The following is a 26,181-nucleotide window of genomic DNA, read 5'->3' as shown; positions in this document are numbered from 1 at the left end:
GCGGCGGCGGCGGCGGAGCGGCTGGCGGAGGGGCGAGGGGAGGAGGCGGCTGCTGGGACAGAAGCTCAGGTGTCCCGGTCGCTTGAAGGTGGGCCCGGGTTTTGCGTTCGCGAGCCGCGCGGTACCATCAAGGCGCGCAGGTGCGCCGCGACGTTGGCGTCGGCGTCGTCGGTACCTTCTCGCCGCCCCCGCCAGCCACCCCTCGCCCTGAATACGCGTCGCTTCAGGTACGCGCGTCCCGCGACGCCACAGAGCGCGGCAGGAGCCCAGAGGATCGCGAGGTTCCATCGTTCGTTCGTTCGGGAGAAAGAGAGAGGGAGGGGGAGAGAGAGAGAGAGAGAGAGAGAGAGAGAGAGAGAGAGAGAGAGAGAGAGAGAGAGAGAGAGAGAGAGAGAGGGAGAGATAAAAGAGGAAGAAAAAAAAAGAAAAAGAAGAGAGAGTCGCGGTTCTCCGTCGGGTCGTCTGCTGCTCGTCGTTCCGCTGACTTTGACATGAGCCTCGGTTCCCGCGCGTTCGTCAGCTAGGAAGGTGGACCCCCCTGCGGAATCAGGTCAGTGAGAGAAAGATCCGTCACGATCGTCGGCGACAACGTCACACGCGATTGCCCGTCGTCATCGTCGTGACAGCAATGTCTGTCCGTTCGTCTGAGTCTGTCTCGCCCGATGTGATAACCGATAGCGCGAATCGCGCTCGGACCAAGTGAACAGATCAACGGCGACCGCCGTTCCGTTGGTCGCGAAGGATTGATCCGATCAGCCGAGGGACGAGGCCTCGGCCGCCTCGAGGGAGTTGGGACAAAAGGGCAGCGGAGAGTGGACAAGTGAGCACCTTCGTGAGGGAGAGGACGCCGTTCGCGGAGAGTCGTCGGGAAATTGTCGCGGGGGAGAAGTGAAGTGAGAAACCGCGGGTGATGGTTTCGCGGCGTCGGGCCGCGCGAATCCGCCGCAAGCTGGAGCGCGCGGTACTCGCGCGGCGCTCGTTTGAGGGATAATCCCTCCTCTCGGTTTCCTGCGAGGAAGCTGCGTCCTCGTTTGCGCGCTCTCGCTCCGAAGGTGCCCGCTTGCTCGTGGGCGAGACGACGACGACGACGACGACGACGACGACGACGACGACGACGACGACGACGACGCGCCGAAGTTGGACACCTGTTAAACTATTCCGGGCGAGAGCGGGTGAGTTGTCGACGACGACGTTCAAGTCCCAGGTGTTTAAGTTTCGTGCTACTATCGAGAGATTGCGACGCTGTGATCGCGCGTAAACTCGATTAATAAGGCGCCAAGTTGACTCGAGAATTGCGCGCGCGGTCGAACGAACGACGAACCCCGATCGATCATCGGGACGTCGCGTCGATCCGCGCGCGCGATTTCGACGTCACATGCCTCACAGGTGAGTCCTGGCCATTCTCTCTCGACGAGAGGTGTTTAAATATTCGTGTGACGCGTCGTCAAGCCGCGTCAAAACCGGCCCGTCGGCGGCCGCGCGGAACAACTTTATTTCCCTCGCGACGTCGAAACGAGAATACCTCGTTGCAGCTAACGACGAAGTTTCGATGTGCAGTTACAATTATTCAAAGCGCGCGTCCGTCGGGCAAAATAACGCCCGAGCGTTACAGTTTCATGGCTCTAACAGTCTGGCGCGACAACGACGCAGGAAGTTTGATTGCGGCTGACAATGAGTTTTCTACGACAATCGTCGAGCGGCCGACGAACGCGGCGGCTCCGCTGTTGCCCCGCGAAACCGCGCCCGAGTCGCGTGTCTGTCCTCGTTTTCGTCGTGGAATCGATAGGTAATCTCGTAAAACGCGTAACATGTGTCCGCTGTGTGACCGAAGGAACGCGAGAAAGAAAGAAAAGGGGACGAAGGAGAGGCGAGACGACGACGCGTAGCGCGAGCTTGGCGCGCGACGGTACTCGCTCGGAAATGCGCCCGAGTTAACGCTGCTGACGTGGCTTTCAAGTTAACAGAGGCAATCATTAGCGGCGAAGCATTGTGAATCGCGAATATTACTCTCGGTTAATCGGGCTCGCGGGAGAGTGGCACGTGAGAGCGCGTTCGCGTAATAGGGGAGCGTCATTAAACACGCAATCTTCTCCGCGCGCGGAAACAAGTCCCGTCAGATTCGAAGGATCGTTCCTCCCGCGGGGGAGGATTACGAAATTGTGCATAAAGCAACGACTCGGCCGTCGTTCGACGACGATAAGAAATCCAGACGATGGCGAGAGCGATCGCAAACGCGAGATACCATTTGCCCGACCATTGTCGTGCCCGGTAATGCAGTTGTGTAATGTTTTGTTAATACACACGGAACAAAAGCGCCTCCTACGCACGCATCAGCGATTCCTTCAACGAAATTGGTCGTACTCCCGTGCCCTCCGGAGGAGTCTGTATTTTCGAATCAACCTCTTATAAATATTCCATTCCGAGTTTATGATATAGTAATCTGCAGGGACCCGGCTACCCTCCCTGCTCCTCTCCGGCTCGATGTCGTCACCCGTGAATTTTTCAAACCGACTGTTGCGCGCCGTGTGTACATCGATCCGCGCACACACGCCCTCCCTCCCCCTCTGCATATTTTGCGTACCGCGCGGTGGCACAAAGTGCCGCGCAATAATCACGGTGAGATACTCCTAGGCACGCGCGTTTCGCATTCAACGAAGGTGTTATCCTCCTACGCGCACAGGCGCGCGATCGACTGAAGCTTCCTTTGCACGTTTCTCATTGTCTTGGATCGGTTTAACAAGCTCCAACGTGTCAAATGACGCGACTCCGGCCTCGGCCGACTGGAAACGTGCAAGGGAGACTTCTGCGTGCAAAAACAGCACACTCGGATCTGCGGATCCGCGACGAAGCTGATTGCAGAGGACAAAGAAAGATCTTCACTCTCGCAGCCGCGCGATCACGCGCGTATGTCAACCGCCGCGTCGTCGTCGACGATGAGTCGTCGATATCTCTGCGGTTGTGAAAACGGAAATGAGCAAAATTGTAAAGTCTCTTCCCTCTTCCCCCGCGAAGTGGCGCATTCCACGTAGAAATGTTTAGCAATTAGCGGCGACGCACGTCGAGCTTTGATGTCCAATAACAGCAGAGTGCATCTTAATGATTCGCGGGTAATCAATACGCGCGACGTCGGGGAGTTGAAGGTTCGTCCGTCAATCACCGTGACGGGAACTTCCTTTTGGGTCTTTCGGGTACCTACCTCGGACGATTGAGCAGGAGAATAAGCGCGATATCGATCGGCGGCCGCGATATTAGTGTGAACGTACGGCGGTGCAGCCAGCCAGCCAGCCAGCCGACCGGTCGGTCGGGGAAACAATTTCTATCGCATTGCGCGTAACAAGTGGCTGCGTTCGGTTCGGGGTCATGGGACTTATTCCCGGGCCGATCCCACCGATTACCCTGAAATTCCCATCGCTTCGTGACCGGCGACGGGCGACGGTGTGCCGATGATGACGGCCAGGCGTTACCCTGCCGTCCATCATACGAACCGAATCCCATTTGCCCACGATGGAAATGGTTTCGCCCCACGTCGCCGTACGTCGCGCCATTGCCGCTGCACCGTATTGAATAAAGGGGCTTCATCAAGCTGTGCGCGAGTGATGAGCGCGTGTACACATTTGACAATGAAGTCCCGAGACTGATTTCGTATTGCGAAGTTGACTAACGACGACGAACATCCAATTTGAGCCGTGAACTTAGGGAGAGAGTTGAACCAGCCAACCCGAATTCCCTCTTTCTTTCTCGTCTTTATTTTTCTTCGTGCAGGTTGTTCGGGAAAGGAACGCGCGCGCGCGCGCACACACACACGAGGGCAGAAAGAAGAGAACTTTAATTTTAATTCGATCGCTCCCCGAAAAGCGAGCGTCGTGAGTTAGACGTACATGCCTCAGATAGGGATTCAAGAGAAAATTCCCGTTCAAAAGTGCATTTGCGAGGAATTTGCGTGCGAGCTCGGAACAACGAACGGAACAGTTCGCCACGCCTGTAATTCCGCGCACGGTTCGATGTAACGATCGTAGCGAGCGAGCGTTTCTCCTCCGTACGTCGCTTTTCGACATCGAGTGAGAAACTTTGACGACACTCATGCGTCGAGAGTGCGTCGTCGTCCACTCGGATGGGCTTCGCGAAGGTGCAACGTAATCCTACGAGCGAAGTCTCTATACGATACAGCCGTAACCGGCGCGATCGTTAATTCGCGCGGCGCGCCTACGACGAGTTGATAATTTTCAACGGAAACGGCGATCTGCTGCTCTCCCTGAAGTAGGCGAAGTAGATGCTCGTGCATTATCAAATAGAAGACTCCACGAGCGAATAATTCGCCGATGAAAAGTAAACATTCATTTCCGCCTCGGGAAGCATTGTTTAAAGCATGAAACGACGCTCACGCGATTTACATTCCTCCGTGAGGGCTTAACCTTCCGTACGCGAGTTTTAATGGCTGGACCATCGGGTGAGAAAAAAACTCTCGTCTATTACAAGATTCTCGTTTCCGTTCTCTTCGATTGCGAGCTACGCGCTCTCTCCGCTGAAATGGACATGGCCGATAGTTAGCTACGTAGAAACCCTCTGGACGAGCGGTTCGGATCCACGGTCGGGTCCTCGGAATTTGCAAGCAAGCGCGCGCACGGCGAGTACGTGAATCAGGATCTCGCGCTTCCACGGCGAAGGACGCGGACGGAAAATACCAAGAATATCGCGAAACGAACCGCGGTAAGGACATTAATCCGCCATGAATGGCGAACGGATCGTATTTCTTCCTAATATCAGCGCAGCCAGGATTCCGATACATTCCGCGTGACGATGGTACACGTTCGCGATACGATACTCGAAATTACAGAGCCGTAAATTTGGCAGTGTTCCCTGCGGATACCTTATTTGCTAGCACACCTCCACACACACACACACACACACACAAGCGTGCACGATACGTGCGCGCTCGAAGTCCGAAATTTCGGGCGATGCGCCACGGAGTAAGAGCAGGGTGTGTGTCCAATTCGACTACGCGTGTTGGCTCAGAGTTGTTTACGTAATCCCACGGGGATGATACAACACGACTCCGCTCCCGGGTACCACCATTCCGCTCTCCTCCCTCTCTTTTATCAGAGTAATTTCCTTTGCGCGTCTTCGTGCGCGCTTACTTGACGGTGCGCGCGCGTTCGCTCCGGGCCGGGCCGGAATCCTTTCGTCAATTAATTTGAGAGGTCGTTTGCGGAACGCAGTAAAATTGCATCGCGTGTTGCCGGGAGAGAAGGTCGATACGCCCTCTGAGCGCGATACAACAGAGCCGTGTGCCGGCGCTATCGTTAATTCGCGCACAGCACATTTGCGGCGAGTTGATAATTTTTAATGGAAGCAGTCATTTACTCTCCCTCCGGAGCGAAGTAAGCGTTTGCATATCGATAAAAAGAAGAGAGAGAGAGAGAGAGAGTAAAGCGTTCAACGAGCAAGTGATTCCCCGGTGAAAAGTAAATATTAATTTCCACCCCGGGAAGAATTGTTTAAAGTATGAAACGTCGATTCGCGCGATTCTCATTTCTACATGAGAATCCACGTTGCTCCGTGTTGACGTTTCAACGGCCGAATTATCCGACGAAAAAATCTGCCAGTTATCGTGCCACGCGTTCGAGCATAGAGCGCGATAAAAGTCAAGTGCGGGGGATACGTAAACTTTCGGAGGCGCAAACGCGTTCCAGGCGCCTTGCTAATTAAATGGAGAAACGGAAGGTCACGGGAGGAGGAGACCTTTTCCCTAGCTTCCGCAAGCTTCCTCCAAGGAAATTTCCTTCACTTTGAATGATGCGCGTGCGTGCTTATGCGCGCGCACGTGTATGCATGTGCGTGTGTGCGTGCGCGCGCGTGTGTGCGTACATATGAGAGAATAAAGGCAAAGTGATGCGAAAGGGACCTGCGGAATCAACACATGAAATGTTATTGCAATTTACGCGAACCGTCGTAACCTAGGGTTACCCGGTCGCAGTTAACGCGGCACGCGAGCGATAATCGCCAGACGAAGCGTTAAAAGAAACCAAAGAAAGACGCGCCAGTCGACCCTCGCGACTCGCGTCTACCGAAACGCGATACGCGCGAGCGCGTATTTTCAACGTCTCACGACGTCGCGGTGCCACGACGTTCGCGGTGGCTCGTGTGCCGGAGGCGGGGAAAGGGACGGAGGGAGAGGAGCTCTGGGACGACAGTGAATCCGATCGCTTCTGGTTTTCTGTTTACGCCGGGAAACGCCGAGCGCTTAGCGCGGGTCGTCGTGCGCGATTCACCCGCTCGCTACGTACGGCCGTAATCGCGAGCCTCGATTTCGCTCACCGTAAAGATATATCCGCCGTCTCCTCCCACGCAGCGGCGAGTGCATATTCGGCGCGGCAGTATCGCGTGTTATCGGCCGGCGCGATCGCCGCTCCACGCCACGTCATAATGCGCGAGTCGTGCGGCCGCGCAATTCGCCCGGCGGCTTTCACGCGAAGATCTGCTCGCGGCGCGGCGACTCGAGCCGCGAATGCGCATCGCACCGGACGTCCCGGACGGCGGATTTACGGCCGCAAATTTACCACGCACGTCTGATATGCAGCCGCCCCCGCCGCCCCTCAGTGCCGCCGCCTCGGACAGCTCGTAACTCCCGCGCCGGAAATGCGAAATGAGCCGCGGCTCGTCGAACGGTTACCTCACCCTTTCCTCGTATTATCACTCTTTCTGCCGTGTATATTTCTTCCGATATGCAAATGGGCCTTATTGCGTTCGTTTACCGGCGTTATTAAGATAACTCGCCGCGGTGGGGTTAAGCGTGCGAACAGCGTGAGAGAGCGCATAAGTCCTTGGAGCAACTCGATTATGTCGTTCTTCGAGGGAGGGGGGGGATGGGGGCGACGCGCGGGCGTCGGTGGAGCGCGATCGATTCCTTTCCGAAAGGATGCGAAAACCGCGCGTGCGACGCGGCACGCATACGCGCGTCTATCCTCATTTATCATATCTCCCTATCTGCTTGCTATGTTTATTCATGCGGCGCATTTGTTCTCATTCCCGCGTTTATGTGTTTTACGGCGTAATATATTTGGTCTTGTATCGCGGCTCGTGCAAATTCCAGCCGCTCTCCGCACATTTGCAAATGAAATTTCAGATTTAATTTGCGGACCCGCGACGCACGAAAACCCGCCGAGGCAGGACGCGCGTCGCCGATAAGGAAAACGGAATCCGAAAATCGGGGAATCCGAATTTCCCGAAAGGCGTATAACCGCGCTCGCGCGGACGACGTTCGTTTGATGCTCGCATCCGCGAGCAGCGGACAAGTTTTCCGCTGGAAATTTCGAGCCTTGTGTGTCGCGCGTTCGTTATTTATTATATTTTACGATGCGCGCCCACCCGGATTTGCATCTCGTTCGACGCAACTGCGCGATCCCGTTGCACCGTCGAGCGCGCACGTGTGTGTGTGTGTGTGTGTGTGTGTGTTTGTGCGTGTGCATGCGTGCGTGTATAGCAACTTGTATCATCCCTTATTGGGAGTCATGTCACGCCGCAACACACTCTGAGCGCGCGCGCGCGCGCGCACGCGTGCTTTCCTCCTCCTTTTTCCCTTGCGTAGAAACTTGCAAAGAGAGTGCAAGCCGAGACTGCCACAGTGCCAAGCCCGTGCGTTTACGTTGCGGTAAAAACACATTGCATGCCACTTCTCAACCTCCGCGGCCGCGGCACAAAGAGAAAGGCTCGCATTGTTTGCGAACACATTACTTGCGCGTCGCTTTGCTCGCTCCACGGTTCTTGGTGTATTTCCTCCACTTTACGCTTCAAAACGGCATGGCGTTTTCTTAACGCTTGCCTCAAAAAGCACGAGTTCGCCGCTCCTCGAAACTCCTGGCTTCGGAGTCTCGACATGACGTTATTTCTCAACGTCAGCATACACACACACACACAGAGTCGCGAGGAAATTATTTACAACGCTCGCGCTCTCTCGCGACATTTTCGATCCGGTGAATCGAGTCAACGGGAGAATTATGGATTTTATGGAGTAATAAAAATGGAAGAGACCGACCAGCTCGATTTTCCTGGGCAAATTTTCGACGGATCTCGAGAAATGCATCTCTCCTTCTCGTCTGCCCTCCGCCCCTCTCGCCCGGCTCGCTCCGCGTATACTGACGTGTTCGGAGCGTTTTCGAATAAAAAGCCGAAAAATGTGAAAGTCGAATCGGACTTGCGATGTACTCTCGAGGCGCTTCCGACGTTTCACGCCGGTTGCGGTGACTCCAAAGTAACGCTCGGGGAGAAAGCTGATTAACGTTTCGAAGCGACCGACTTTCGGCCGATCTCTTCAGCCGGAAAGCGGTTGAAGAGGCTGCTAATTCGGAAAAGCCTACAGATTATTCAGTTCGCGGAGAACCTTCTCGGATCGATTAAGACTCGTTCTGCCAATTTGTGCACGATTGTGCACGACGGAGAGAAAGATTCATTCGGTCGAGTGAGGCGATATTTCTTTTTGCTGAAATATGAACGAATCGGAGGTTCCGGTTGAAGTTGTCAGAACGCGATTTAAATTATCGCGATTTCTGGGCAGCTCGAGCCGAATCTTGGTGTTTTCCAGCGGAATTCTCGAATCGTTCGTGTTTCACCGGAAGAATGGCCCATTCAAGCAAACATTTCTCTCCGCGTGCCAGCGGGAGCGGAAAACTTGAGAGAGGCGGCGAGAGCTCGCGCGCGAGTTCACGCGGCTCGCCGGAAATCGCCGATGAGAACGGGCGCCCCTACGATTCCCGCATGAGCTTTTCCGCTCTTGGATTTCCCTTACGTGCGGCGAGGTCGTTCTCTTGAGATGCTTGACTAACTTTCAGTCTTGCCATGCGCGACGCTCACCGACCCGAGGAAATACGAAGCCTAAGTTCGACGTCGTTTCGCGTAACTCCACCCGCGAGGATCGACGAGGAGCGATAAGTGGCGACTTGCGACCGCGACGCAGCCGTTTTTCTCCCTCGTCCTCTTTTCTTTTGTTATTCCTTTCTTCTCGCGCGAACGCGCGACGCCCTTGATTAAAACGCGCGCTCAGATCGGCCCGCAGATCGATCGTGCCCGCCGTGCCGTCGGAAAGTTTTGATCGCCGCGTTATTATCTTTGCATCCGCAAAGCCAACGACGGCGCTCGTTAATCCGGCCGCTCGCTCGTTTGAAGGCAAACCCCGCTGTCGATACGGCGATCTCTCTTCTTTTCGCTCGTCGTTTTTCGCTCGCTCGCCGTTGTCGCCGGCGCGGCGTCGCGGTTATTTCACATTACAACGTGTCGCCGGCAGCGAGATTATTCCCGGCTCCTCGAGATGCGTAGCGCGCACGATGTTGCTCTTCGCAGGAATAACAATCGACGTTTTCTCTCGCTCGATTTGCAGCCACCCGCGTCTCCGTGCGAACGGATAATAACGTCGCGCTCGATGCGCGCCATTTACAAGTCATCGCCCGTATTTTGAAGAGAAATCTTCTCCGGCTGCAAGTGTGGGCAGAGAAAAAAGCACTGGAGAACGGGGGTCGGGGATGGGGGCAGGGCTAAAGTAAAGTATATTTCTGCATCTCGCGTCGTCCGCGAGCAATGTGTGTGCGTGTTGAAATATCAACGTGAAATACATAATTAATCATATTGCGAGGAATGTTCTGCATACGCTCTCCACGAAAACTCACCCCCGTCACGCTGTAGGCTTTAAAAACGCTCTGCCTCAAAATAAAAAAACAACAAAAAAAAAAAATAAACAAAAGAAAAAAAACAAAACAAACAAAATCTCAATAAAAAGCGGATAACGCGCGTGGCTAACATTGTGCGGAATATCGCATGCGCATGGGGTGAATATTTTCAAAGAATATTTTCGCGTTGTGTCAAATCTCCGAACAAAAAGCTCGAAACCGCCGGCAAAGGAGAAACGAACTGGTGTTATTATTTTTGTACTCGGGAACATTTCATTTTTTCGCGTTTGCGTTGCACGCCTATGGCACCGTTTCGCGCCGGGCTGATCGCGCGCGCATTCAATTTTAACGCGTTCCACGAAGGACATCAGTGAGAGGAGCACGGGGGAACAGACAAGAGGCCACTCTAAGTGGCCACAAAGATAAAAGTCTAACAGGGTTGCGCGGCTTGTATGTGTCGCGGAAGCTCCTTTTGTGTGAGGAGACCTCGCGCGCGCCGTTGAAAATTTTAGCAGGGCCAAGACGGACGGCCGCTCGCACGCAATTTCGGCCGGCCTGCGCCGTGCCGCGCGGTCGGTTTCCCCTTCGCTAAAAGTTTCAGGGACGTCAAACGAAGGCGGAAGAAGGAAGGTGATCGTTCGAAGACCGGGACATACATTTCCATAATTTCAAACGCCACAGGTACGGAAGGTCCCCCCGAGCGCGCACCTTCGATATCCGCACGATCTACGCGCACAATAATATAACTTCAGCCCGCCATTCGCTCGGCTACTTTATCGTCAGGCGGACGAATAAATCGTGACCCTGATATTTCAGTGCGCGCCTCGAATGGCGGCGGCGCGAGATGTCGGAGTTTACTGTCTCGCGTCGGCCGGCCGGCCGTTTCTTACCGCGCCGCCTGAAAATTCGCGCTTTATAGAGCCATTAAGCGCGGAAGGTAACCGAAAACTTGCACCGCCAGCATGACATCCCTGTGTGCGTGACTCTACATAATACGGACCGGGAAGGAAGTGGAGAAGATGTGGAAAGGAAAGACCGGGTGGTAGGGAGAAAGATTTTATTATACCTAGAGGGCAATGTCCGTCGAGGCGAGATAACATACACACATGTAAGTAGCAAGTACACTGCCGGCGAATTTACATGAGCCCGCGTGAACGTGTCAAAGCTTGATTAATGCGAGCGGTTTAGCTGCGCGTGTAGATCAAGATGAGATTAATCGCGGGCCAGATAAATTATTTATAAGTACGCTCGGAGGATGTAAATAAATACGGGAATAAGAGAAGAAGCACGGAGGGAAAAGGCGGCGAAAGGACGATTGATCGAAAAAGATCGGCACGACCGCCGGCGATCCTTTTGTTCGGCTGCAACGCTCGCTGATTTCTTCGTGAAATTCGACGGGTGTATCGCGATGTCGCTCGTATCACGCGCGAGGAAATTTGCGGGCGGGGGGAGTCGCCGCGAAGAACGTATTGCGCACTAACTCCGCGGGGCGACTCCGCATAATTCAGCGTGAAGGACGAAGGGTGATATTGCTTTTCCTACGCGCGGTGCACCCTGCATCTCCGCGATATCTTGGCAGGCTGAAAGATGATCGTAAGGCGGTGCAACCGGTGCAAGCGGTAATCTTCGTGCGTGAATTATTCAGCCGTTGCGGGGAAAGGGAAAGCCATTTCGCTAAATAGTTGCAGGTTGCACACGTACGTGAATCTCACCGGCATCGAGAATGTCAGCCGGGTGAAAGACAATTTAAGAGCCGGTTAACAGCAGCGCTTGTCGAGCGACGATTAAACACGACGCTCTGTTCCGGATAGATGGCATTCATTAGCGCGGAACGCGTCACGTCGACGGAAGAAGAAACGGATTGGGCTTTTTGTCTCCCGGAACGACAGACGGACGGATACCGTACTGATATCGCGCGGTGACTGTAGCTTTAATTAATCCGAAGTAGTTTCCATGTTCGGCCCGAACGTAGCTATCTACGAGTCGGCGTCACGCAGAGATCGTCTCTCTTCCTCTTTTGTGCACGACCACTTGTACAACGGTATATGCCGCCGATTTGTAGGGGAAATCATGTATCCCGCTCACATATTCATGATTAGTGAAACAGCGACGCGATTTTACACGCGCGAGATCGCAGCCGCGCGCGCGGAAATTGAGCGCGACGCGGAAACCTTCCTCGTTATGTTCACGATCGGCTTTGATACGCGGTCTGTAGATTGGCGGACGGGGAAAATAAAAGTGACTTCCAGTGCCAGCGGGATTCCCAACAGACGTTCGAAAACGAGAGGATTAAAATAAGACACTCTCCGAGGAGATATGAATTATTTATATCCCGTCGGCAAGTGGCTAACGCGTCGCGTCGCGTCGCGTCGCGTCACGTCGCGTTGATTTATAAAACGCACTTTTCCGTACCTGGCTGGAAAACAAGCGGATTGAACGAGCCGTTTACAGTCCGCGAGAAATTATCCTTCGAAGCGTGCGACGAGCGTGCTCCTTTAACCTTTCTACACTTGACAATGGTCGCAACGCAACCTCTGCTACAACAATATCGGGTATTGATTGCTGACGGGCTTTTTTATAACTTTCAGAAAACTCCATCGCAAGTCTTCCAAGACGGCAAGATCCTTCAATCGTCTTAAAATATAACGGTCTTATAAATACACGGTAAAAATTGCAACTCTCTCTCTCTCTCTCTCTCTCTCTCTCTCTCTCTCTCCCTGTTTATCTTCGACGCAGCCGACGTGTCGTCGCGCACATACACTAATCTGTTTGCTAATTTAATCGGACCCCTACCACGACGAGAGAGAGAGAGAGAGAGAGAGAGAGAAAGAGACAGAATCGTCGAGCTGCGGTTAGCGCGCGCCACGTGTATAAAACTATCTTCAATCTCGTCGTAACTTGGCCTACGCATCGACTTCCGAAGTTATTTAAACTTTTGTCGGCTGGTTTTCGTTAAGAACGCATCAATCGTTGGCGTTAACAGCATCTTAACTTTGTCAACTTCGCCCCACACTTCCAAACCACTTCGCCGTTTCGCCCTAGATATTGGTACTTTGTATTTGCCGCGCGCGCGAATCTCGTCCGCCTCGGGCATAATTCATTAGGGACGGCCGATTCGACCGAATCGGAAATCTCTTTCCCCGGATGATGCATCCGCGTGATCGCTGAATTGGTACAATGCAATGGTTACAAACGAGTGCGTCGATTCAAATGGAGCGTCGAAAGTTTTATCGTATTGATCAGCCGTTGAGCGCCGATATTCCGTCGCGATTTAATATTCCAAATTTGCAGAGAGCGACGTGCGGTATTTTGACAACGCACGAACCAGCACCACGAGCCGCAAACTTTTGAAAAAGCGGGTCGGACAAATTATAATAGCGCGCGATGGAGACGAATTTTATATTCTCACAATGCTCGCTGCTCGAAGCAGCGTCTTTCTTTGCACGCCTATTCGCCTTAAAAGATATACATTTTAGAGAGACGAGATAGGGAGAATAATGAATATTATTCTTTCAGTATGGAATATTGTTCGGTTAAATATGTTTACACGCGATCGCGGCGTTTCGCACAACTGTTTATCTTCTACATTTGATTTCAACTAACAAACGAGATCTTTATTCGTGCAACAGAGAGGTTTCACGACTTTTTTCGGTTCACGCAAGCGTATAGCGTTGTTCCTTCTTGCATCAGTATGTAACATCGTTATTCCCTTAAAGAAATGCACAATGGGGCGCTTTTCAATCTCCACATGTGCGTCCACCGTTTCTGCTTTCTTTCACAAACATGCAGAAATGTCAGGATATTACGGCATATAGTCTGGCAGCAGTGAGGCAATGTAATACGGTATATCCTTGAAATATCCACGTATAGACAAGATTTCAGATATTTCGATACCTCGTGATATCCCCGCAAGCATTCATGAAGCGTACCCGCGCAACACACACACACACACACGCATGCGCACGCGCACACGCACGCGCACGCAAACACACACCCTCACATATAATAATATGATATTATACGTTATCTCAATTACAACAAACTGCATGATAATTGCTGCCGACATTATTTGCCGACTAATTCACCTTCCTTCGCCCTAGTTTCCGCGTGTGCAGAGTATGCGATGTTCTTCTAATAAATAATGTGGAAAGCGAGCCTTGTCGAGCGCGGTTTGTAATGCGCAGACTTAACCATCAAATAATCACGCACGTGCCACAATCGAGCGATTTACTTGCAATATTCGCGAGAAAACAACGATCTTGAGAACAGAACAATGTTTATTCTACAATTTTGCCAAATTGTTCGATTCGATATGTCTGTTCTCGGTTCTGTTTCTTTCATACGTGCATCGTCAACGCTCAGTTCTCACTTGTAGGTAAACTCAAAGATTGACGATACATGCAATCAGAAGAGAGGGGAGTCCATGGATGTCATAAAAAATGAAAGACGCCACTTATGACGTTCTTGAAGGGAAGTCGCGTGCTCATTACAACGTTTGACTTAAAAGAGTCGTATAGTAGTCCGCAAGTTCGCACGTATGCGCGAATGCATAAGCGTGTCGCGATAACACGGAAGAAAGTCGTTGGGACTGAGTGTACTGCGAAAACAGAAATATATTCCGGTTACGAATGAACGGCGAGTCTGAAAAATTTGGCGTGTTACGAAAGTTGCGCAAAACTTTAGAATTACAGGCGGCATCTCTCACGGATTTACGCCATTAGGACACGCTTAGTCGCGCTTTCTCGGATTGTGTTCCGCTAACCACGGCACGTGACGAAGTATTTATATTCCCGATAATTAAAGTTTCGAGCGGGCTAATTAAGACCCGAAGAGCGAGTAATCAGGAGCCCCATTTTGGAGAAAAAGAGGAATTATTTCAGAATTTTCCATCTCTCATTTTACACAATACTTCGCGATGGCAGCACGCAACTTTTGTTAACTGTTAATAGAGTTGTAGTTTCAACGTTAAAGTACTCTCGGAAAATATATACGTGTCTGCAATCCTATTTGCTGTTTCTCGACAGTTTCTCGAAAATCCGCCTTTACTCTCATAAACGTATTCTTCCAGATTATATTTTCCTGTGTGTCACACTGTATACTTCTCAAAAAAAAAGCACAAATCTTTGCACTTCTAAACCCGTTCTCGTCAAAATACCGCTGATACGCGGTTTCGCTCGTATGTTTTTCTTAGGACGTCTTAGGTTAGTTCTTAGGACTTAGGAGTTCTGTATCGCGCTTTCTGAATTGCTGATATCCTGAACTCGAATCACGTCACACATTGGACTTTTCGCGTCGATAAGCATTCGAGGAAAAGAGAGAGAGAGAGAGAGAGAGAGAGAGAGAGAGAGAGAGAGAGAGAGAAAGAGAGAGAGAGAGGGGGAGGGGAGAGAAAGAAGCAGAAAGGCATATTGAGACTGTAATCATTATGTATACGTAACGCGCACAAGTTTATGAGAAGGATCCACTTGAGCTTAGTGGCGTAGGGCTAACTCAGATCTTGCAAGAAAATGGAGGGCGAGACGATGACGACGAGACGTGACAAAAAATTCTATTTCCACCCTTGCGAGGGATTCTGCTTCGCTCCACAATGTTTGATAGAGCAGTTTTGGTTTGCTCCAATTTTCGTATACACACCTGTCCCTTGTCGGCAATAAGCGCTTCAGCTTATCAAGGGTCAGGTCGATACTGCCTACCTCCAGACTCTGACGACATCTACAGAAATGAGAGTGAACGCGCGTACGACTCGTGTTATTGAAAAATTACAGTTGACAAGATGGCTGGTTGGCTCGACGAGAAAACGCGATTTTATGAACAAAGTTTCCTCGACTCACGTATCGATGTAACACGCGAGATCCTATCCTTCGGCGAAATACGATATTGATGCAGGGGTCGTATTTTTTTCAGCTTGCAGCACCGAAATGAGATTCCCCCGTCCGCGGGCGAGCGGTTGAAACAGTCAAAACACGTGCGAGTGTTGGTTTTTTCTTTCACGACGCGGGGGGTCCATAATGATAAATAATACGACGTCGTGGCGCGTTCGTCGATGTTTACAATCGATAGAACCGCTCACATGAGAACATTGCGGCTGTAGCTTTAGACAGAACACACACGTCGATGTGCGCGCGCACGTTAATGATAACTAATGTGTGTAAGCTCGGTGTAAATATTGCTACTTCAACGGTGCAATACTACCGTTCCGGATAGCCGCTCCGTTGTATTCACAATTATAATCGCGTGCACTTTGCACGCTTCATAATCGAGACAATGCATTTTGTAAATTAATAAATTTCAATTTGCGATATTGTTTCAGCGTCTCGCGTCATGATACGATACGCGAAAACGTTCGTTCGGCGCGGACGCGCGCGCGCGCACCGTAATTATAATACGGCGACGGATGAATGCCTCCTTGCGAGTGTAATTGCGTCGCAGACACGACCTCGTTAGGCGAAGTTGCCGCACGCGTGCGGTTCAGCACGCGGGCAAGTTCAGCGGGACAAGTTTAGTTAAAAGCTAGAATTCGGGATTACTTTCGTTCAAGGTACGTTGTCAGCTTTCGACAAATGTGCCTGCGAAGCCAGCCTTCCGAAGTTCCGTGCCAAAAGTAATTCGAGCCGCGCGCGCGCGCGCGCGCGTGTGTGTGTGTGTGTGTGCGTGGCACATGAGTTAATCCGCTACACGGTAGTATTCTTACACGGCTTGCCGATCGAATCGACTAACGAGTGCGTTATTTCCTCGCTAATAGATCCGCTCATCGTTACGTTACGTTTGCCGCCGATCGTCACGTTCGACGGTTCTTTGAAACTTCCGCGATCGTCGGAAACAAACGCGTCCGAATGAATAGGCTGCGCGCAAACGAGCTATTTTCATGATGGGTCATTAGAGTATCGATCACACGTGCACCGATTCATCAATGCCTTCTCGCTTTTAGTACCCCGTCATTTCCGAAGGAAAGCGTCGGTTTTCATGGCGGTTCCGATCTGCTCGTAAAATGCCTATATTGAAACAGTTTCGTTCAACTTTCTATCCTCTTCTCAGAAAGTAACCCGGTTACCTTCTATGACGGAGATATATAAAAAAAATATCGTCCACGCGGGGTGAGGGACACAAATATCCGAGTAGAAATTTTGATCAGGTTCATCTAACATTGATAAGGACCTAATAGGATGAATGAAAGGTAATCCTAAGTAAGTCAGTCCTTATAATGTCCTAACGACAAATGAGTAAGGAAGACCTTTATAAGGTTACAATGATTGGCTCCACATTAGGACCTTAATGTACCAACCTAGTGTATGATATAATCAGGTCCTTGTCGGGATCTTATTCATTGTACCTAATATGCCTATTGTACCTAATTTGCATTATCAAGTTTTAACAAAACAATTTTTAGGTGTCACTTCCAAATATAAAGACGCTTGCGTTGAAAAAATACTTCAGATCACTTGAATATATTTGTAAAATGCTATAGAAACTATCCTGTTTTTAGCAGTCAATAAATAGTTGTAAAATTAACGTGACATGCAACTTTTCTCTTTAACACTACTTTGTGTCTTGTCACCTTGTGATACTTTATGATCTTATGATATTCATTTTATGTTTCTTTTCCGAAACATTTTACAAGTATGCGATCAAGCGATCTAAAATATTATTCCATGCAAATATCTTTTTATTTGGAAATGACATGAAAGAATTCTCAGCGTGTCATTTCTTATTTCTAATGTCATTATCCAATATAGCCGTGGCGAGTAATCAGGAGCCATCATTTGAAAAAAAAAAAAAAAAAAAAAAACGTAATAAGGATTCCATAAGGTAACTCAATAAGGACCTGACTATGAATGCTTACAAAGGTCCTGATATCCACGCTGCGTTACATGACTTACTAGGACCCGAGCATTACCTTATTGGGACCTGATGTCCAAATGGAGGTTAACCTGGGATCAGGACCATGGAATAAATTTCTAGTCGGGTAACGACGAGTACAGTGAATATTCAGCCGCGGAGTAACTCGTCTCCGGCCGGATACAGCGAAGGCAAATTCTCGAAGGGATCGCGGCGAACTCTTTAATCGGCCTAATGCCGACGGCGCTGCTATACATTCGCTCCCACGTATCTTCCTACGCCCTCTAAATGAACGTAATTTCCAGTGTGCACGTCGCAAAGTTTCCCATTCGAGGCGATCTTCCGGTTACACGTGTCGCTTCGCCGTTCCCAATTTGCAGCTCGCAGACGGGCAAAAATTCATTTGCTGCCAGCGGCGGTGGCGGATCGAGAGTTACACCCGCGCGCGCAATTGGCGCAATAACCACCGGGCCGCGGCCCGATATATCGCGCGGAACTTTGAGCCGGCGAATTCGCTACAGAAGTCAGAAAGCGGAATTACTTTGCCGTTCAGACGACGTGGCCCGATTCCGCGGCTCGTTCCGCCGGTCGTAAAGTTGCTCCGTGCGGTGATGCAGTCGGGAAGCGAGCGAACGACAAACGGAGTTGCGCGCGACTTGCAATCGCGGATTCCGGCTGGCTCGCGCGAGCGCTCGTGCCATCGATGTATTACACACAGAGAAGTTAGGTCCGCTCTCCTTCGACGAGCTTAGCCGGCAAGTTTCGCGACCCGGGCTGATAGCGTCGCCGAGCGGAATCGCCCATTGTCCATCGGGTGGTCGGGCGTAGTTTCGCGAGCGCGCTCGTCCGTGTTTACGCGCGTTTGATGATTCTTACGCTCTGGCATCGATCGGTTGCCCACGTTCTGCAGCTAACCCGGAGAGAAACCGACGAACTCGTTACTCTCGTGGATATTACTCGTCCGTATTATTATATGCCGTCGTCGCGCGTACACGCTTGCTTTAATCCCGACTGATCTCTCGAAAATAATCGACACCAGCGCGTCTTGTTCTCGCCGAGTAATCGCCAGCGAGAACGATCGGTCAGATTCAAGCCGGACCTAATGAATTATCCTGCGCTCCCAAGTGCGCTTATGACGGATCAATAGCTTGCTCGGACATCCGATCGGACACTTTGTGTCAACAGCATTAGCTGGGAACACGCTGCCGCCGAGATGGAGGCTAATCTAGCCGCGACGCGAGATCATTTGTACAGACGGCGAGACGCGAGCGAGCGCGGTTTCTTGCTTCTGCCTTTCAGTTTGCTTCAACGGGAAAAAGCGGAAGTCACATCTCCGGATGAATAGAGCCTGACACTTGCTTCAACAGCACCGACCTGCATAGAGAGAGAGAGAGAGAGAGAGAGAGAGAGAGAGAGAGAGAGAGCGAGAAAAAGATAGCGGGATATCGCCGAGCGCGGTGCTCGCGCGAAACATGACGCGGCCGGTTGATCCGAAGTGCTCTCTTGCGCGGATGAAACAGGACGAGACCGGTTAAAGTGACGAATCAAGGAGTCCGAAATGAAATCCTCTCGTCGTCCTCGCGAAACGTTCCGGTCGTTTCCGGCGAAACTACTGGACGTGCCTCGCGATCACAGGCAACGTCCCGGCCGTCTAATCAAAACTTTGGACGCGGTAACACGACGTCAGCGCGCACTTCCCTCGGCCAGCGTGAGCGCGCAAAACGTATAATAAATATTATTCGCCACCGAGTCGGGCAATATTTTCTGCGCGAAGCTGCATCAAGCTGCGGGAGAGGGGCAGAGGGAGGAGGAGGAGGAGGAGAAGGAGGAGGAGGAAATTTCCGTCGAAGTGACGGAAGTTGCTTCCACCTCGCTAGTGATTTCATTTGATGCGAAATCGAGTCGATGTGATGGTCTTGCATCGCAAACTTCGGAAAAGCAGCTAGTTGCGTAAATCATTAAAAGCTGAATGAAAATTTATCGCGTTTTCCGTGCGAGTTTTACGCGCGCGCGCGCGCGCGTAAAAATATCGTTGTCCAACGCTGCGCTCGTGCGAGCGTACCAAGTAAAAAGCCGGGTGATTAAAGCGGGAGACTTTGCGGAGTAAGTACGACTTATGCGCATTTGTCCGGAAAATTGCGAGCTCAATAAAATTCCAATCACATATTAATGGCCGCACCGGCGGATGAAACAAAATTACCGATGCGAATTTCGCATTGCACTCCTCCCTCCTCCTCTCCCCCCTTCGCTCGCCTTGTAATATTAACCATACACCATTGTGGTAATATCACGTGCTTATTCCTGCGCCACGGATTAAAACACTTTTTGCCAGAAAGATCCGCGAGCGCACGCGCACGTAACGATGCAACAGTAACGAAGCTTCGGCAACCCGTCGCGTTTTTCGTTTGTTTATCCGCCGGATGGCAGGCACGCCTCCGCGCTACGTATGAAACAAACATTTAATTTTCCAATTTCGCCGTGTTGGTCCATGCGGCGGCCGCGGCCGAACGACCGCCGGCGCGTCGGGCCGTCGTGAAAATCAATAGGTGGTCCTTCCTTCTACCGTTATTTCTACGCGCGCGGAGAATTCCTCGACTCGCGTATCGGTTTACCTGAGACCGGCGCGGGACAAGATGCAGCGTGAAGGGGCTTGAATTCGCGCACAGGCACAGGGCCGATATCGGGCCGCGATTTCGCCCCGTTCGCGCGAGACACCCCGCCGACAATGGAAAACCGTGAGCTTTCTCTCTTTCTCTCTCTCTTGAAGGGGATCGATCGTCCGTCCAACCCTTTTCACTCGGATTTATGCCACGACGAAATTCACCTCGTTCCTCGGACGGGGAATGTACATGTGTCGTGCAGCTCGACCGACTCGATTGCTCGCTCGCAAAAAACGTACGCGCTGGCCAATGGCCGAATTCGCGCAACACGGCTGTGCTCTGTCGCGCCAGCGGTTAAACGTTAAATCCAGTGCTCTCAGCGAGCCGCAAGAACCGCGTCATTTGCGCGATGGCAGCGGAGGCTGTCGCGTCAACTGCGAACAACGTCGTCGTTGACAAGGAAATATTAGATGGTCGCGTTTTTACTAATTCCAGCCTGCGGCTCGCGCGCGCCCACGTCGAAAAGTCACGCTGTGATTTTCGCGTGTCGCACGGTTCAACACAATACCTCCGTCCGTTCAACACAACGTCCGCGCGCGTGTTTCGCGAATTACAAAGCGAATTACAGCGTGGTCCGTTTTATGCAGCTTTATGTTTCGCTTGAGAGTATTTGTGGGTGTTGTTATTTGAAACATTACGACATGGTATTATTTTTTATTACTTCGCGCGAGGACTCTCTCTCTCTCTCTCTCTCTCTCTCTCTCTCTCTCTCTCTCTCTTTCTCTGGTTCTAGTTTCTACACGCTCGTATTATTTATCAGTTAGTTATAAAGATTGATTCAAGGTCGTATTCCTCCGGCGAGGTGTCCGCGAAACGCGACGCTGGGGATAGGAAGACCCAGGCAATTTTGCATGAACGCGCGCGGATCGATGCTCGCGCGTCCTGTGGGAGACGACACGCAATAATAAGTGTCGCTAACCTGACGTTTTTGCCCATCCTTTTCGTTCGTGTTTCCCAAGTGGGCGAGATGATACGTCTCAATTGCTCAAACAATACACACGCACGCGCACACACTTGGGTGACAGAAACTAGTGCGCGACTTGACATTTCGCGCGACACACGGCGTAGAAGATGAAACAGGGAAATCAAGCGGCAACGAAAAGTTCACTTCGCTATTCGCTCGCGTAAAACTAATAACGTCGTCGTACGAGCGGAGGCTTTTCAGAGACGAAGGAAAGGACTTGACTCCGGGTCTTTGCAAAATGCCATTTTGCGGAAATGCACTCCGTGCTCGTTTCGCGGCAAGAAATATTTGCCTGCTCGGCCAGATTATCTGCGCTAAGCGGTATAAGCGTCGAGACGAGACGAGACGACTCTTCACATTATGTCCCTTTCCCTTCCTTTTCTGTTTCGTCTCGGCATGACCTTCGAAACGTATATTCGTTAAACAAATAAATGACACTTAAGGATGGAATCTACGACACGTTTTTCTCTTCCTCTCTCTCTCTCTCTCTCTCTCTCTCTCTCTCTCTCTCTGTTTTTTAAGATAGCTCTTTCGGACGTGAGTTATTTTCCTCGTTTATTTCCAGCGATTACAATTCGATTCTCTTCGGCGCGTAAATCCCTGCCAAACCCTGAGTTGCGAGTGAAAAAGCTTCCGCGGACGGCCACTAGAAATCACTAAGACATTTCCGAGCTTTAATCCAAACTCGGCGTATTTTCTCTTTTAATTGTTTTCCTAAAGCAGATTATCGCGGCGGCGCACAGTAAAGGGTAGAGGTTTTCACGGATTGTTTTCTTTCAATTCGGTGGCGCACTCGCGCGGATAGTCTATCTTCTCCTCCGTACCTTATTTTCCGATAAGTCAAATTGAAATCATTTATAGGAGGTACGGCGAATTCATTACGTTGCCTCTTCTCTTAAGTACGCGTTACACCGCCGACAAAACAGGATCGCTTGACGTTACAATTTTCGTTTATTTATTCATTTATTTTCTTTCCTTTTAATAAATACTCGATACATATATATATACCCGGGTTTCAGAATTTCCGATATTAACCTTCCGGTCAAATCTCCGCTGCGTCTACGGCTGTCGATAACGGGGTTTCACGCGTAAATCAAGAAACCAACGCGAATTCTTCCGCGCACGTCCGGGCGGAGTGTATTCTGCAGGTTCGCTTCCTATTTACTCTGTCCCCGCGAATATTACGAAAACGCGCGAGAATTTACGACCCCTGCGCTCTCGGGTGTAACTCGTCGCGGAAATTCCATTCAGCCGCGATGACATATTTATATCGTGCGTCTCCCGACGAAATGCACAAGATGCGAAATTAAATTTCATAGAAAGCTGCGATGGGTTGGAATACCGAGAGGAAGGCACGGCCGCGTGATACATTGGCCGGCGAGAGCGGCAATTTGTACGTCGTCTGCGCGGCGCGGTGGCTGAAAAATTCGCGCCGGGCTGCGGGCGATTTCCGCGGCATCGATTGGCCGCGCTAACATAAGTGCGCTCGGCGACGAATTTCCATTTTTATGGAATTCTGGATGTTGGATACGAGGCACCGGGTTCTACCCGGTAGCGGCAGTTCGCGGCGAACGAACGAAAGTTAATGGCAAAATGAGCGTTTGCGATGGACCACTTTTGGTAGACGATAGACGCAACTAAGCAACTCTCGAAAATCGACGTATTATTACAGAATACATTACAGAATTAACAATCTGCCATTCGCGTACGCATGTTCGCGCACGCGGGCGCGCGATGCGTATACACGAGCACATTATAATTACAAATAACACACAGCGTTTATATTGTGGCGGGCGTTTCAATATTTTCTCGTCGTATTTGTATTCGTGGTTAAAAATTCGCCCCTTGCGCCCCGTAGCTGGCCGTTATTACGCGTCAGTTGCATAGCAATTGTTTTATTAATTTTTCACCGACCGCTCCGGTAATTTTTACATCGCAGTGCTGTAGAAAGCCCAGTATTTTTTTCCATCGCGTCACCATTAATCTAATTTCGACATTTTTACACTTTCCGCATCCATCAAGACCGACGTGGATCTGTCGGGAGAAGGAATACCGCGTAAATATACGACTTTCTGTAACGAGATTTGTGGTGTAAATTTATACAGGAAGGGATATTTATATAGGATAGATCGCGTAGCGTGAGAGTGAAGCAGTGAATGGCTTACTCCGTAAGCAGCTAAAAGTAAATAGAGTTCGAATAGAGAAATAGAGAGAGAGAATAGAGAGCAGTTCGATGAGAATTTATCCTGAGCTGCGTATAACAAAAGCATCTTCTGTTGAAGTTTTGTCGCTGTATATTTTTCGCATCGAGCTCTTTTACACTGACTACCTTCGAAAAATTTTGCAAAATTTTAATACGTATCATCGCGACGCGAAGAGACTACTGGTACTAATTGTTGGTATTAAGATGGATTCTGCGATGGAATAATGAACCGATTGGAAACCACTTATTCATTCTACAATTTTTCCATTGCTCTCTATCATCTTTGCTATATATTATACATTTACATATTTGTACTGCCATAAAACTCGGTCAGTCACTTGTTTGAGAAACCCATCAAAACTTTGGCACTCATCCAATACAATTTGTGATAATAAAAGGAAGATCGCGAATTCAACAGCACTGAAACGGGTCAGTTCTCGCGACCGAGGCCAGGTTGGGATAGAAAAAGGAAAATTAAAATGAATATAATAAGAGACTTCCCTCTCTCTCTCTCTCTCTCTCTCTCTCTCTCTCTCTCCCTCCCTCCCTCTCTCTCTCTCTCTCTCTCTCTCTTTCTCTCCCTCTTTCTCGTCAAACTCTATACCTTACAGCGATCTTACGAATTTACGAAGAATTTGAGCGTAACGACGAGGGAAGGTTGTCCAGGCGAAAAAAAAGGGGAATGAAGGGAGCCTCGCGTTTATCCGGTTTATGCGCCCGTGAAATTCAACGTCGGCAACTAATGGTCCGCATCTCGGCTCGGCTCGGCTCTGGCAATTTTATTGACGAGCGGATTCCGTAGCGCGCAGCTTCACGGGGCTACGTCGAGATCAAGACGACCCGATGTTCTCCTTTCTCCGCGTGACTTACGAACATGATTTATTGTAATAGCGCGCAAACGCGAGAATATTCCGCCAGCTCGTGCGGCGAGCAGCATGAAAGATCGACATGAAGGCTTTTGTAAATCTATGTATACTACCGTGTCGTTTCGCGTTACACGGGAGAGAGAGAGAGAGAGAGAGAGAGAGAGAGAGAGAGAGAGAGAGACACACAAAGTGAGAAGTGGCGAACATGCGGAGAGAACAGATCTGATAAATTTTCGAACATCTGCTTCAGAATGTGCGAAAAGTCGCTCTCCGTTCCTCGCGGTTATCGAGATTGATATGTCCACACTGTTCTCTTGCTTAATTTTTCAGCTTCGTCCTAGATGTAACAATTTGGTTTCGTTGTCAAATACAGAGGAAAATTTAATATTATATGCGTATTAAAACATGAGGAAATCGATGCCTTCTAGGTATCAAATTCTTCCAAACGATTTTAAGCGATCAAAGAGATCAAATGACGAACCTGGACACATTATGCACATTTTCCAACATGAAAGAGAGGATAATTTTCTGTTTGCTTTTTTCCTTTTTCCTTCGAGAGACACGTTAAAAGATTCTTCAATCAACAAGTTTACCCGAGCGCGAGTGGACATTTTTCTCACGAAAGTTTCTCGCGCTAAATTCTGGCAAATGATCTTAAACAATCGTCCCTGCCCGCGCGCTTTGCAACTCTGTGGAATTAACGTCCACAGAATGATTACTTCGCGGAATGATTCATAATTTGCTGGTTAATTCGCTTAGCATTCGCCGACACCGTCGATTCCATTGTCAATGACAATTCGAAATATAGCACCAGCGGCACGCTCGAACTCTAGCCGCGTAATAAATTTATATTATTTCGCACGAAGAGACGCGCAATCAACATTCCGTATCAGCCTGCGGCCTGTTCGTTTCGCCAAACAATCATGCCGCCGCAGCCACAACGGAGCGTTCAACGCATTCCTCTGTAATCGGTGCCTGTCATGTCAAACATGAACATGAACACAAGCGGGCTCGTTTACGTATCATTTATCGAAATCGTAATGCCGATTCGCGCATGTCAATAACCATTGTTACCGACTCGAGTTACATATTTCGGTCGCCCGGTCGTCGCAACTTCGATTTGGCGTGCATGCCAATTGACATAGTCAAAATTTCACTAAATTGGCCGCCAGATAAAGCTTGTTTTTGAGAAACTAGTTGTAAGACTATTTTTAACGTGTTTGTTCCTCCGAGAATGTGGTATCGATCACGGGAAGGAGACTTAAAATTTTACTTTATCTGTCTCCAACGACTCGTTTCAAATAGTTTGTGGCTGCGAGACGACCATAACAATTCTACACTTGTTGTTTCTATACGCTTCCGGTATTTCTCTGCGGTTTGGAACGTGGCCGGCATCCGACGGGAAAATTTAAATTCTAGGAATTATTAAAAGACTAGTTCTTTTATTAGACGAGTTTGGTCGAGTTTCGAATTTTACATCGAGAAGAAATGTTCAAACAGTAATGAAACAAGTATAAATTCAGGACAATTCTTCGCTGTACAATATTCTCGCTCTCAGTAAAGCGTTTTTCTCTCTTTTTTTTTTTTTAAATCAGAGCTATATTTGCGTCTGGCTAGAATTAAAAATCGTTGCGTCTGGTGCAACATCGCGTGGGCGATTTGATGAACGCGCATTAAAACAGAGGAAAGCGAGCTCAGTTAATAACTCCTTTTATAATAATTCTGCGCAAATGCGGCATTAGTAAGCCGCGGCATTGTTAGCCGGTAAAGTGTTGTCATCGATCAATTTTCTAAAACCTACCGAATAGAATTTTTCTCTGTTAAACAGATATTAGTCGCAAAATCGTGTAAATTACACACGTACATCGCGCCATTCTATATGTATCGCTATTCTTCTTCGTACGTCGCTTATTTTTACATAAAGGTTACAAGGCACCTGTACAAGCCGGCAATTTTCAGGGCTAAGCGAAAGTCAGATCGCGGAAGAATCAACTAC

General features: G+C 50.0%; 1 protein-coding gene across 3 annotated transcripts in view; it reads left to right on the top strand.

The window, feature by feature from the left end:
- Positions 1–389: 389 nt before the first annotated feature.
- LOC105184995 (leucine-rich repeat-containing protein let-4) overlaps positions 390–26,181 on the top strand; it is a 102,914-nt gene continuing 77,122 nt past the window's right edge. For 2 of the 3 annotated variants that reach the window (XM_011144168.3, XM_019842236.2), the window contains exon 1: positions 390–550. The gene's annotated coding sequence lies outside the window, so the exon portion shown is untranslated. The other variant, XM_025302044.1, reaches the window with a different exon arrangement.

The sequence above is a fragment of the Harpegnathos saltator genome, unplaced genomic scaffold, assembly GCF_003227715.2.
Source record: "Harpegnathos saltator strain DR-91 unplaced genomic scaffold, Hsal_v8.6 scaffold467, whole genome shotgun sequence".
NCBI classification, from domain to species: domain Eukaryota; kingdom Metazoa; phylum Arthropoda; class Insecta; order Hymenoptera; family Formicidae; genus Harpegnathos; species Harpegnathos saltator.
This window is presented reverse-complemented; position numbering and strand designations above follow the sequence as displayed.